The sequence below is a fragment of the Diorhabda carinulata genome, unplaced genomic scaffold (genome assembly GCF_026250575.1).
Source record: "Diorhabda carinulata isolate Delta unplaced genomic scaffold, icDioCari1.1 Dcau_14, whole genome shotgun sequence".
In the NCBI taxonomy this organism is placed as follows: Eukaryota; Metazoa; Arthropoda; class Insecta; order Coleoptera; family Chrysomelidae; genus Diorhabda; species Diorhabda carinulata.
This window is the reverse complement of record NW_026613959.1, coordinates 48,357-60,000: the sequence shown is the minus strand read 5'-3', so window position 1 is coordinate 60,000 and position 11,644 is coordinate 48,357.

Below are 11,644 nucleotides of genomic sequence, written 5' to 3'. Positions count from 1 at the left end.
TCGTACGTTCATACATCGAGCGGCCATCTAATTTCATAATACTTTTTTCCGTTATTGTTAATATTTTCATAACACTTTTATATAATATACCTCGAACGGCTTCTACATAAAAAAAATTTCCATTCAATTTACACAATTCAACTTTTTCGACAAGTTCCTATATCCTGCCGACCAGACACCAAACTTAATACGGTTTTATAGACACTAGCGCCCTCTGCCGGCCAGACACCGAACTTAACACTGTTTTATAGACACTAGCGCCCTCTGCCGGAGAGACGACAAACTAAACACCTTTTTATAGACACTAGCGCCCTCTGCCGGAGAGACGACAAACTAAACACCTTTTCATAGACACTAGCGCCCTCTGCCGGAGAGACGACAAACTAAACACCTTTTTATAGACACTAGCGCCCTCTGCCGGCCAGTCACCGAACTTAACACGGTTTAATAGACACTAGCGCCCTCTGCCGGCCAGAAGACAAACTAAATACCGTTTTATAGACACTAGCGCTCTCTGCCGGCCAGTCACCGAACTTAGCTAATTTCGTAATACTTTGCTTTTCATAATTATTACTATTTTCATACAACTTTTATATAATACACCTCGTACGTTCATACATCGAGCGACGATCTAATTTCATAATACTTTTTTTCTTTATCGTTAATATTTTCATAACACTTTTATGTCATACACCTCGGACGACTTCTACATACAAAACATCTCCATTCAACTTCACATATCATCTTTCTCGACAAGTTCCTATATCGAGCGGAATTAAATTTCATAATACTTGTTTTTCATTATTATTTCTATTTTCATACAACTTTTATATAATACACCTCGTACGTTCATACATCGAGCGGCCATCTAATTTCATAATACTTTTTTCCGTTATTGTTAATATTTTCATAACACTTTTATATAATATACCTCGAACGACTTCTACATAAAAAAAATTTCCATCCAATTTACACAATTCAACTTTTTCGACAAGTTCCTATATCCTGCCGACCAGACACCAAACTTTATACGGTTTTATAGACACTAGCGCCCTCTGCCGGCCAGTCACCGAACTTAACACTGTTTTATAGACACTAGCGCCCTCTGCCGGCCAGTCACCGAACTTAACACGGTTTAATAGACACTAGCGCCCTCTGCCGGCCAGAAGACAAACCAAACACAGTTTTATAGACACTAGCGCCCTCTGCCGGCCAGACGACAAACTGAACACGGTTTTATAGACACTAGCGCCCTCTGCCGGAGAGACGACAAACTAAACACATTTTTATAGACACTAGCGCCCTCTGCCGGCCAGTCACCGAACTTAACACGGTTTTATAGACACTAGCGCCCTCTGCCGGAGAGACGACAAACTAAACACAGTTTTATAGACACTAGCGCCCTCTGCCGGAGAGACGACAAACTGAACAACTTTTTATAGACACTAGCGCCCTCTGCCGGCCAGTGACCGAACTTTTATGTCATACACCTCGGACGACTTCTACATACAAAACATCCCCATTCAACTTCACAAATCATCTTTCTCGACAAGTTCCTATATCGAGCGGAATTAAATTTCATAATACTTGTTTTTCATTATTATTTCTATTTTCATAAAACTTTTATATAATACACCTCGTACGTTCATACATCGAGCGGCCATCTAATTTCATAATACTTTTTTCCGTTATTGTTAATATTTTCATAACACTTTTATATAATATACCTCGAACGGCTTCTACATAAAAAAAATTTCCATTCAATTTACACAATTCAACTTTTTCGACAAGTTCCTATATCCTGCCGACCAGACACCAAACTTTATACGGTTTTATAGACACTAGCGCCCTCTGCCGGCCAGTCACCGAACTTAACACTGTTTTATAGACACTAGCGCCCTCTGCCGGCCAGTCACCGAACTTAACACGGTTTAATAGACACTAGCGCCCTCTGCCGGCCAGAAGACAAACCAAACACAGTTTTATAGACACTAGCGCCCTCTGCCGGCCAGACGACAAACTGAACACGGTTTTATAGACACTAGCGCCCTCTGCCGGAGAGACGACAAACTAAACACATTTTTATAGACACTAGCGCCCTCTGCCGGCCAGTCACCGAACTTAACACGGTTTTATAGACACTAGCGCCCTCTGCCGGAGAGACGACAAACTAAACACAGTTTTATAGACACTAGCGCCCTCTGCCGGAGAGACGACAAACTGAACAACTTTTTATAGACACTAGCGCCCTCTGCCGGCCAGTGACCGAACTTTTATGTCATACACCTCGGACGACTTCTACATACAAAACATCCCCATTCAACTTCACAAATCATCTTTCTCGACAAGTTCCTATATCGAGCGGAATTAAATTTCATAATACTTGTTTTTCATTATTATTTCTATTTTCATAAAACTTTTATATAATACACCTCGTACGTTCATACATCGAGCGGCCATCTAATTTCATAATACTTTTTTCCGTTATTGTTAATATTTTCATAACACTTTTATATAATATACCTCGAACGGCTTCTACATAAAAAAAATTTCCATTCAATTTACACAATTCAACTTTTTCGACAAGTTCCTATATCCTGCCGACCAGACACCAAACTTTATACGGTTTTATAGACACTAGCGCCCTCTGCCGGCCAGTCACCGAACTTAACACTGTTTTATAGACACTAGCGCCCTCTGCCGGCCAGTCACCGAACTTAACACGGTTTAATAGACACTAGCGCCCTCTGCCGGCCAGAAGACAAACTAAACACAGTTTTATAGACACTAGCGCCCTCTGCCGGCCAGACGACAAACTGAACACGGTTTTATAGACACTAGCGCCCTCTGCCGGTCAGTCACCAAACTTAGGTAATTTCGTAATACTTTGTTTTTCATAATTATTACTATTTTCATAAAACTTTTATATAATACACCTCGTACGTTCATACATCGAGCGGCGATCTAATTTCATAATACTTTTTTTCTTTATCGTTAATATTTTCATAACACTTTTATGTCATACACCTCGGACGACTTCTACATACAAAACATCTCCATTCAACTTCACAAATCATCTTTCTCGACAAGTTCCTATATCGAGCGGAATTAAATTTCATAATACTTGTTTTTCATTATTATCTCTATTTTCATAAAACTTTTATATAATACACCTCGTACGTTCATACATCGAGCGGCCATCTGATTTCATAATACTTTTTTCCGTTATTGTTAATATTTTCATAACACTTTTATATAATATACCTCGAACGGCTTCTACATAAAAAAAATTTCCATTCAATTTACACAATTCAACTTTTTCGACAAGTTGCTATATCCTGCCGACCAGACACCAAACTTAATACGGTTTTATAGACACTAGCGCCCTCTGCCGGCCAGTCACCGAACTTAACACTGTTTTATAGACACTAGCGCCCTCTGCCGGCCAGTCACCGAACTTAACACTGTTTTATAGACACTAGCGCCCTCTGCCGGCCAGAAGACAAACTAAACACAGTTTTATAGACACTAGCGCCCTCTGCCGGCCAGACGACAAACTGAACACGGTTTTATAGACACTAGCGCCCTCTGCCGGAGAGACGACAAACTAAACACATTTTTATAGACACTAGCGCCCTCTGCCGGCCAGTCACCGAACTTAACACGGTTTTATAGACACTAGCGCCCTCTGCCGGAGAGACGACAAACTAAACACATTTTTATAGACACTAGCGCCCTCTGCCGGCCAGTCACCGAACTTAACACGGTTTTATAGACACTAGCGCCCTCTGCCGGAGAGACGACAAACTAAACACATTTTTATAGACACTAGCGCCCTCTGCCGGCCAGTCACCGAACTTAACACGGTTTAATAGACACTAGCGCCCTCTGCCGGCCAGAAGACAAACTAAACACAGTTTTATAGACACTAGCGCCCTCTGCCGGCCAGACGACAAACTGAACACGGTTTTATAGACACTAGCGCCCTCTGCCGGTCAGTCACCGAACTTAACACGTTTTAATAGACACTAGCGCCCTCTGCCGGCCAGAAGACAAACTAAACACAGTTTTATAGACACTAGCGCCCTCTGCCGGCCAGACGACAAACTGAACACGGTTTTATAGACACTAGCGCCCTCTGCCGGCCAGTCACCAAACTTAGGTAATTTCGTAATACTTTATTTTTCATAATTATTACTATTTTCATAAAACTTTTATATAATACACCTCGTACGTTCATACATCGAGCGGCCATCTAATTTCATAATACTTTTTTTCCTTATTGTTAATATTTTCATAACACTTTTATGTGATAGATACACCTCGGACGGCTTTTAAATACAAAACATCTCCACTCAATTTTCACAAATCATCTTTTTCGACAAATTGCTATATCGAGCGGAATTTAATTTCATAATACTTGTTTTTCATTATTATTTCTATTTTCATACAACTTTTATATAATACACCTCGTACGTTCATACATCGAGCGGCGATCTAAATTCATAATACTTTTTTTCCTTATTGTTAATATTTTCATAACACTTTTATGTCATACACCTCGGACGGCTTTTAAATACAAAACATCTCCACTCAATTTTCACAAATCATCTTTCTCGACAAATTGCTATATCGAGCGGAATTTAATTTCATAATACTTGTTTTTTATTATTATTTCTATTTTCATACAACTTTTATATAATACACCTCGTACGTTCATACATCGAGCGGCGATCTAATTTCATAATACTTTTTTTCCTTATGGTTAATATTTTCATAACACTTTTATGTCATACACCTCGGACGGCTTTTAAATACAAAACATCTCCACTCAATTTTCACAAATCATCTTTCTCGACAAATTGCTATATCGAGCGGAATTTAATTTCATAATACTTGTTTTTCATTATTATTTCTATTTTCATACAACTTTTATATAATACACCTCGTACGTTCATACATCGAGCGGCGATCTAAATTCATAATACTTTTTTTCCTTATTGTTAATATTTTCATAACACTTTTATGTCATACACCTCGGACGGCTTTTAAATACAAAACATCTCCACTCAATTTTCACAAATCATCTTTCTCGACAAATTGCTATATCGAGCGGAATTTAATTTCATAATACTTGTTTTTTATTATTATTTCTATTTTCATACAACTTTTATATAATACACCTCGTACGTTCATACATCGAGCGGCGATCTAATTTCATAATACTTTTTTTCCTTATGGTTAATATTTTCATAACATTTTTATGTCATACACCTCGGACGACTTCTACATACAAAACATCTCCATTCAACTTCACAAATCATCTTTCTCGACAAGTTCCTATATCGAGCGGAATTTAATTTCATAATACTTGTTTTTCATTATTATTTCTATTTTCATACAACTTTTATATAATACACCTCGTACGTTCATACATCGAGCGGCGATCTAAATTCATAATACTTTTTTTCCTTATTGTTAATATTTTCATAACACTTTTATGTCATACACCTCGGACGGCTTTTAAATACAAAACATCTCCACTCAATTTTCACAAATCATCTTTCTCGACAAATTGCTATATCGAGCGGAATTTAATTTCATAATACTTGTTTTTCATTATTATTTCTATTTTCATACAACTTTTATATAATACACCTCGTACGTTCATACATCGAGCGGCGATCTAATTTCATAATACTTTTTTTCCTTATGGTTAATATTTTCATAACATTTTTATGTCATACACCTCGGACGACTTCTACATACAAAACATCTCCATTCAACTTCACAAATCATCTTTCTCGACAAGTTCCTATATCGAGCGGAATTTAATTTCATAATACTTGTTTTTCATTATTATTTCTATTTTCATACAACTTTTATATAATACACCTCGTACGTTCATACATCGAGCGGCGATCTAATTTCATAATACTTTTTTTCCTTATGGTTAATATTTTCATAACACTTTTATGTCATACACCTCGGACGACTTCTACATACAAAACATCTCCATTAAACTTCACAAATCATCTTTCTCGACAAGTTCCTATATCGAGCGGAATTTAATTTCATAATACTTGTTTTTCATTATTATTTCTATTTTCATACAACTTTTATATAATACACCTCGTACGTTCATACATCGAGCGGCCATCTAATTTCATAATACTTTTTTTCCTTATTGTTAATATTTTCATAACACTTTTATGTCATACACCTCGGACGGCTTCTACATACAAAACATCTCCATTCAACTTCACAAATCATCTTTCTCGACAAGTTCCTATATCGAGCGGAATTTAATTTCATAATACTTGTTTTTCATTATTATTTCTATTTTCATACAACTTTTACATAATACACCTCGTACGTTCATACATCGAGCGGCCATCTAATTTCATAATACTTTTTTTCCTTATTGTTAATATTTTCATAACACTTTTATGTCATACACCTCGGACGGCTTTTAAATACAAAACATCTCCACTCAATTTTCACAAATCATCTTTCTCGACAAATTGCTATATCGAGCGGAATTTAATTTCATAATACTTGTTTTTTATTATTATTTCTATTTTCATACAACTTTTATATAATACACCTCGTACGTTCATACATCGAGCGGCGATCTAATTTCATAATACTTTTTTTCCTTATGGTTAATATTTTCATAACATTTTTATGTCATACACCTCGGACGACTTCTACATACAAAACATCTCCATTCAACTTCACAAATCATCTTTTTCGACAAGTTCCTATATCGAGCGGAATTTAATTTCATAATACTTGTTTTTCATTATTATTTCTATTTTCATACAACTTTTATATAATACACCTCGTACGTTCATACATCGAGCGGCGATCTAAATTCATAATACTTTTTTTCCTTATTGTTAATATTTTCATAACACTTTTATGTCATACACCTCGGACGGCTTTTAAATACAAAACATCTCCACTCAATTTTCACAAATCATCTTTCTCGACAAATTGCTATATCGAGCGGAATTTAATTTCATAATACTTGTTTTTCATTATTATTTCTATTTTCATACAACTTTTATATAATACACCTCGTACGTTCATACATCGAGCGGCGATCTAATTTCATAATACTTTTTTTCCTTATGGTTAATATTTTCATAACATTTTTATGTCATACACCTCGGACGACTTCTACATACAAAACATCTCCATTCAACTTCACAAATCATCTTTCTCGACAAGTTCCTATATCGAGCGGAATTTAATTTCATAATACTTGTTTTTCATTATTATTTCTATTTTCATACAACTTTTATATAATACACCTCGTACGTTCATACATCGAGCGGCGATCTAATTTCATAATACTTTTTTTCCTTATGGTTAATATTTTCATAACACTTTTATGTCATACACCTCGGACGACTTCTACATACAAAACATCTCCATTCAACTTCACAAATCATCTTTCTCGACAAGTTCCTATATCGAGCGGAATTTAATTTCATAATACTTGTTTTTCATTATTATTTCTATTTTCATACAACTTTTATATAATACACCTCGTACGTTCATACATCGAGCGGCCATCTAATTTCATAATACTTTTTTTCCTTATTGTTAATATTTTCATAACACTTTTATGTCATACACCTCGGACGGCTTCTACATACAAAACATCTCCATTCAACTTCACAAATCATCTTTCTCGACAAGTTCCTATATCGAGCGGAATTTAATTTCATAATACTTGTTTTTCATTATTATTTCTATTTTCATACAACTTTTATATAATACACCTCGTACGTTCATACATCGAGCGGCCATCTAATTTCATAATACTTTTTTTCCTTATTGTTAATATTTTCATAACACTTTTATGTCATACACCTCGGACGGCTTCTACATACAAAACATCTCCATTCAACTTCACAAATCATCTTTCTCGACAAGTTCCTATATCGAGCGGAATTTAATTTCATAATACTTGTTTTTCATTATTATTTCTATTTTCATACAACTTTTATATAATACACCTCGTACGTTCATACATCGAGCGGCCATCTAATTTCATAATACTTTTTTTCCTTATTGTTAATATTTTCATAACACTTTTATGTGATAGATACACCTCGGACGGCTTCTAAATACAAAATTATGAAAATATTAACCATAAGGAAAAAAAGTATTATGAAATTAGATCGCCGCTCGATGTATGAACGTACGAGGTGTATTATATAAAAGTTGTATGAAAATAGAAATAATAATGAAAAACAAGTATTATGAAATTAAATTCCGCTCGATATAGCAATTTGTCGAGAAAGATGATTTGTGAAAATTGAGTGGAGATGTTTTGTATTTAAAAGCCGTCCGAGGTGTATGACATAAAAGTGTTATGAAAATATTAACAATAAGGAAAAAAAGTATTATGAATTTAGATCGCCGCTCGATGTATGAACGTACGAGGTGTATTATATAAAAGTTGTATGAAAATAGAAATAATAATGAAAAACAAGTATTATGAAATTAAATTCCGCTCGATATAGGAACTTGTCGAGAAAGATGATTTGTGAAGTTGAATGGAGATGTTTTGTATGTAGAAGTCGTCCGAGGTGTATGACATAAAAATGTTATGAAAATATTAACCATAAGGAAAAAAAGTATTATGAAATTAGATCGCCGCTCGATGTATGAACGTACGAGGTGTATTATATAAAAGTTGTATGAAAATAGAAATAATAATAAAAAACAAGTATTATGAAATTAAATTCCGCTCGATATAGCAATTTGTCGAGAAAGATGATTTGTGAAAATTGAGTGGAGATGTTTTGTATTTAAAAGCCGTCCGAGGTGTATGACATAAAAGTGTTATGAAAATATTAACAATAAGGAAAAAAAGTATTATGAAATTAGATGGCCGCTCGATGTATGAACGTACGAGGTGTATTATGTAAAAGTTGTATGAAAATAGAAATAATAATGAAAAACAAGTATTATGAAATTAAATTCCGCTCGATATAGGAACTTGTCGAGAAAGATGATTTGTGAAGTTGAATGGAGATGTTTTGTATGTAGAAGCCGTCCGAGGTGTATGACATAAAAGTGTTATGAAAATATTAACAATAAGGAAAAAAAGTATTATGAAATTAGATGGCCGCTCGATGTATGAACGTACGAGGTGTATTATATAAAAGTTGTATGAAAATAGAAATAATAATGAAAAACAAGTATTATGAAATTAAATTCCGCTCGATATAGGAACTTGTCGAGAAAGATGATTTGTGAAGTTGAATGGAGATGTTTTGTATGTAGAAGTCGTCCGAGGTGTATGACATAAAAGTGTTATGAAAATATTAACCATAAGGAAAAAAAGTATTATGAAATTAGATCGCCGCTCGATGTATGAACGTACGAGGTGTATTATATAAAAGTTGTATGAAAATAGAAATAATAATGAAAAACAAGTATTATGAAATTAAATTCCGCTCGATATAGGAACTTGTCGAGAAAGATGATTTGTGAAGTTGAATGGAGATGTTTTGTATGTAGAAGTCGTCCGAGGCGTATGACATAAAAATGTTATGAAAATATTAACCATAAGGAAAAAAAGTATTATGAAATTAGATCGCCGCTCGATGTATGAACGTACGAGGTGTATTATATAAAAGTTGTATGAAAATAGAAATAATAATGAAAAACAAGTATTATGAAATTAAATTCCGCTCGATATAGCAATTTGTCGAGAAAGATGATTTGTGAAAATTGAGTGGAGATGTTTTGTATTTAAAAGCCGTCCGAGGTGTATGACATAAAAGTGTTATGAAAATATTAACAATAAGGAAAAAAAGTATTATGAATTTAGATCGCCGCTCGATGTATGAACGTACGAGGTGTATTATATAAAAGTTGTATGAAAATAGAAATAATAATGAAAAACAAGTATTATGAAATTAAATTCCGCTCGATATAGGAACTTGTCGAGAAAGATGATTTGTGAAGTTGAATGGAGATGTTTTGTATGTAGAAGTCGTCCGAGGTGTATGACATAAAAATGTTATGAAAATATTAACCATAAGGAAAAAAAGTATTATGAAATTAGATCGCCGCTCGATGTATGAACGTACGAGGTGTATTATATAAAAGTTGTATGAAAATAGAAATAATAATAAAAAACAAGTATTATGAAATTAAATTCCGCTCGATATAGCAATTTGTCGAGAAAGATGATTTGTGAAAATTGAGTGGAGATGTTTTGTATTTAAAAGCCGTCCGAGGTGTATGACATAAAAGTGTTATGAAAATATTAACAATAAGGAAAAAAAGTATTATGAATTTAGATCGCCGCTCGATGTATGAACGTACGAGGTGTATTATATAAAAGTTGTATGAAAATAGAAATAATAATGAAAAACAAGTATTATGAAATTAAATTCCGCTCGATATAGCAATTTGTCGAGAAAGATGATTTGTGAAAATTGAGTGGAGATGTTTTGTATTTAAAAGCCGTCCGAGGTGTATGACATAAAAGTGTTATGAAAATATTAACAATAAGGAAAAAAAGTATTATGAATTTAGATCGCCGCTCGATGTATGAACGTACGAGGTGTATTATATAAAAGTTGTATGAAAATAGAAATAATAATGAAAAACAAGTATTATGAAATTAAATTCCGCTCGATATAGGAACTTGTCGAGAAAGATGATTTGTGAAGTTGAATGGAGATGTTTTGTATGTAGAAGTCGTCCGAGGTGTATGACATAAAAATGTTATGAAAATATTAACCATAAGGAAAAAAAGTATTATGAAATTAGATCGCCGCTCGATGTATGAACGTACGAGGTGTATTATATAAAAGTTGTATGAAAATAGAAATAATAATAAAAAACAAGTATTATGAAATTAAATTCCGCTCGATATAGCAATTTGTCGAGAAAGATGATTTGTGAAAATTGAGTGGAGATGTTTTGTATTTAAAAGCCGTCCGAGGTGTATCTATCACATAAAAGTGTTATGAAAATATTAACAATAAGGAAAAAAAGTATTATGAAATTAGATGGCCGCTCGATGTATGAACGTACGAGGTGTATTATATAAAAGTTTTATGAAAATAGTAATAATTATGAAAAATAAAGTATTACGAAATTACCTAAGTTTGGTGACTGGCCGGCAGAGGGCGCTAGTGTCTATAAAACCGTGTTCAGTTTGTCGTCTGGCCGGCAGAGGGCGCTAGTGTCTATAAAACTGTGTTTAGTTTGTCTTCTGGCCGGCAGAGGGCGCTAGTGTCTATTAAACCGTGTTAAGTTCGGTGACTGACCGGCAGAGGGCGCTAGTGTCTATAAAACCGTGTTCAGTTTGTCGTCTGGCCGGCAGAGGGCGCTAGTGTCTATAAAACTGTGTTTAGTTTGTCTTCTGGCCGGCAGAGGGCGCTAGTGTCTATTAAACCGTGTTAAGTTCGGTGACTGGCCGGCAGAGGGCGCTAGTGTCTATAAAAATGTGTTTAGTTTGTCGTCTCTCCGGCAGAGGGCGCTAGTGTCTATAAAACCGTGTTAAGTTCGGTGACTGGCCGGCAGAGGGCGCTAGTGTCTATAAAAATGTGTTTAGTTTGTCGTCTCTCCGGCAGAGGGCGCTAGTGTCTATAAAACCGTGTTA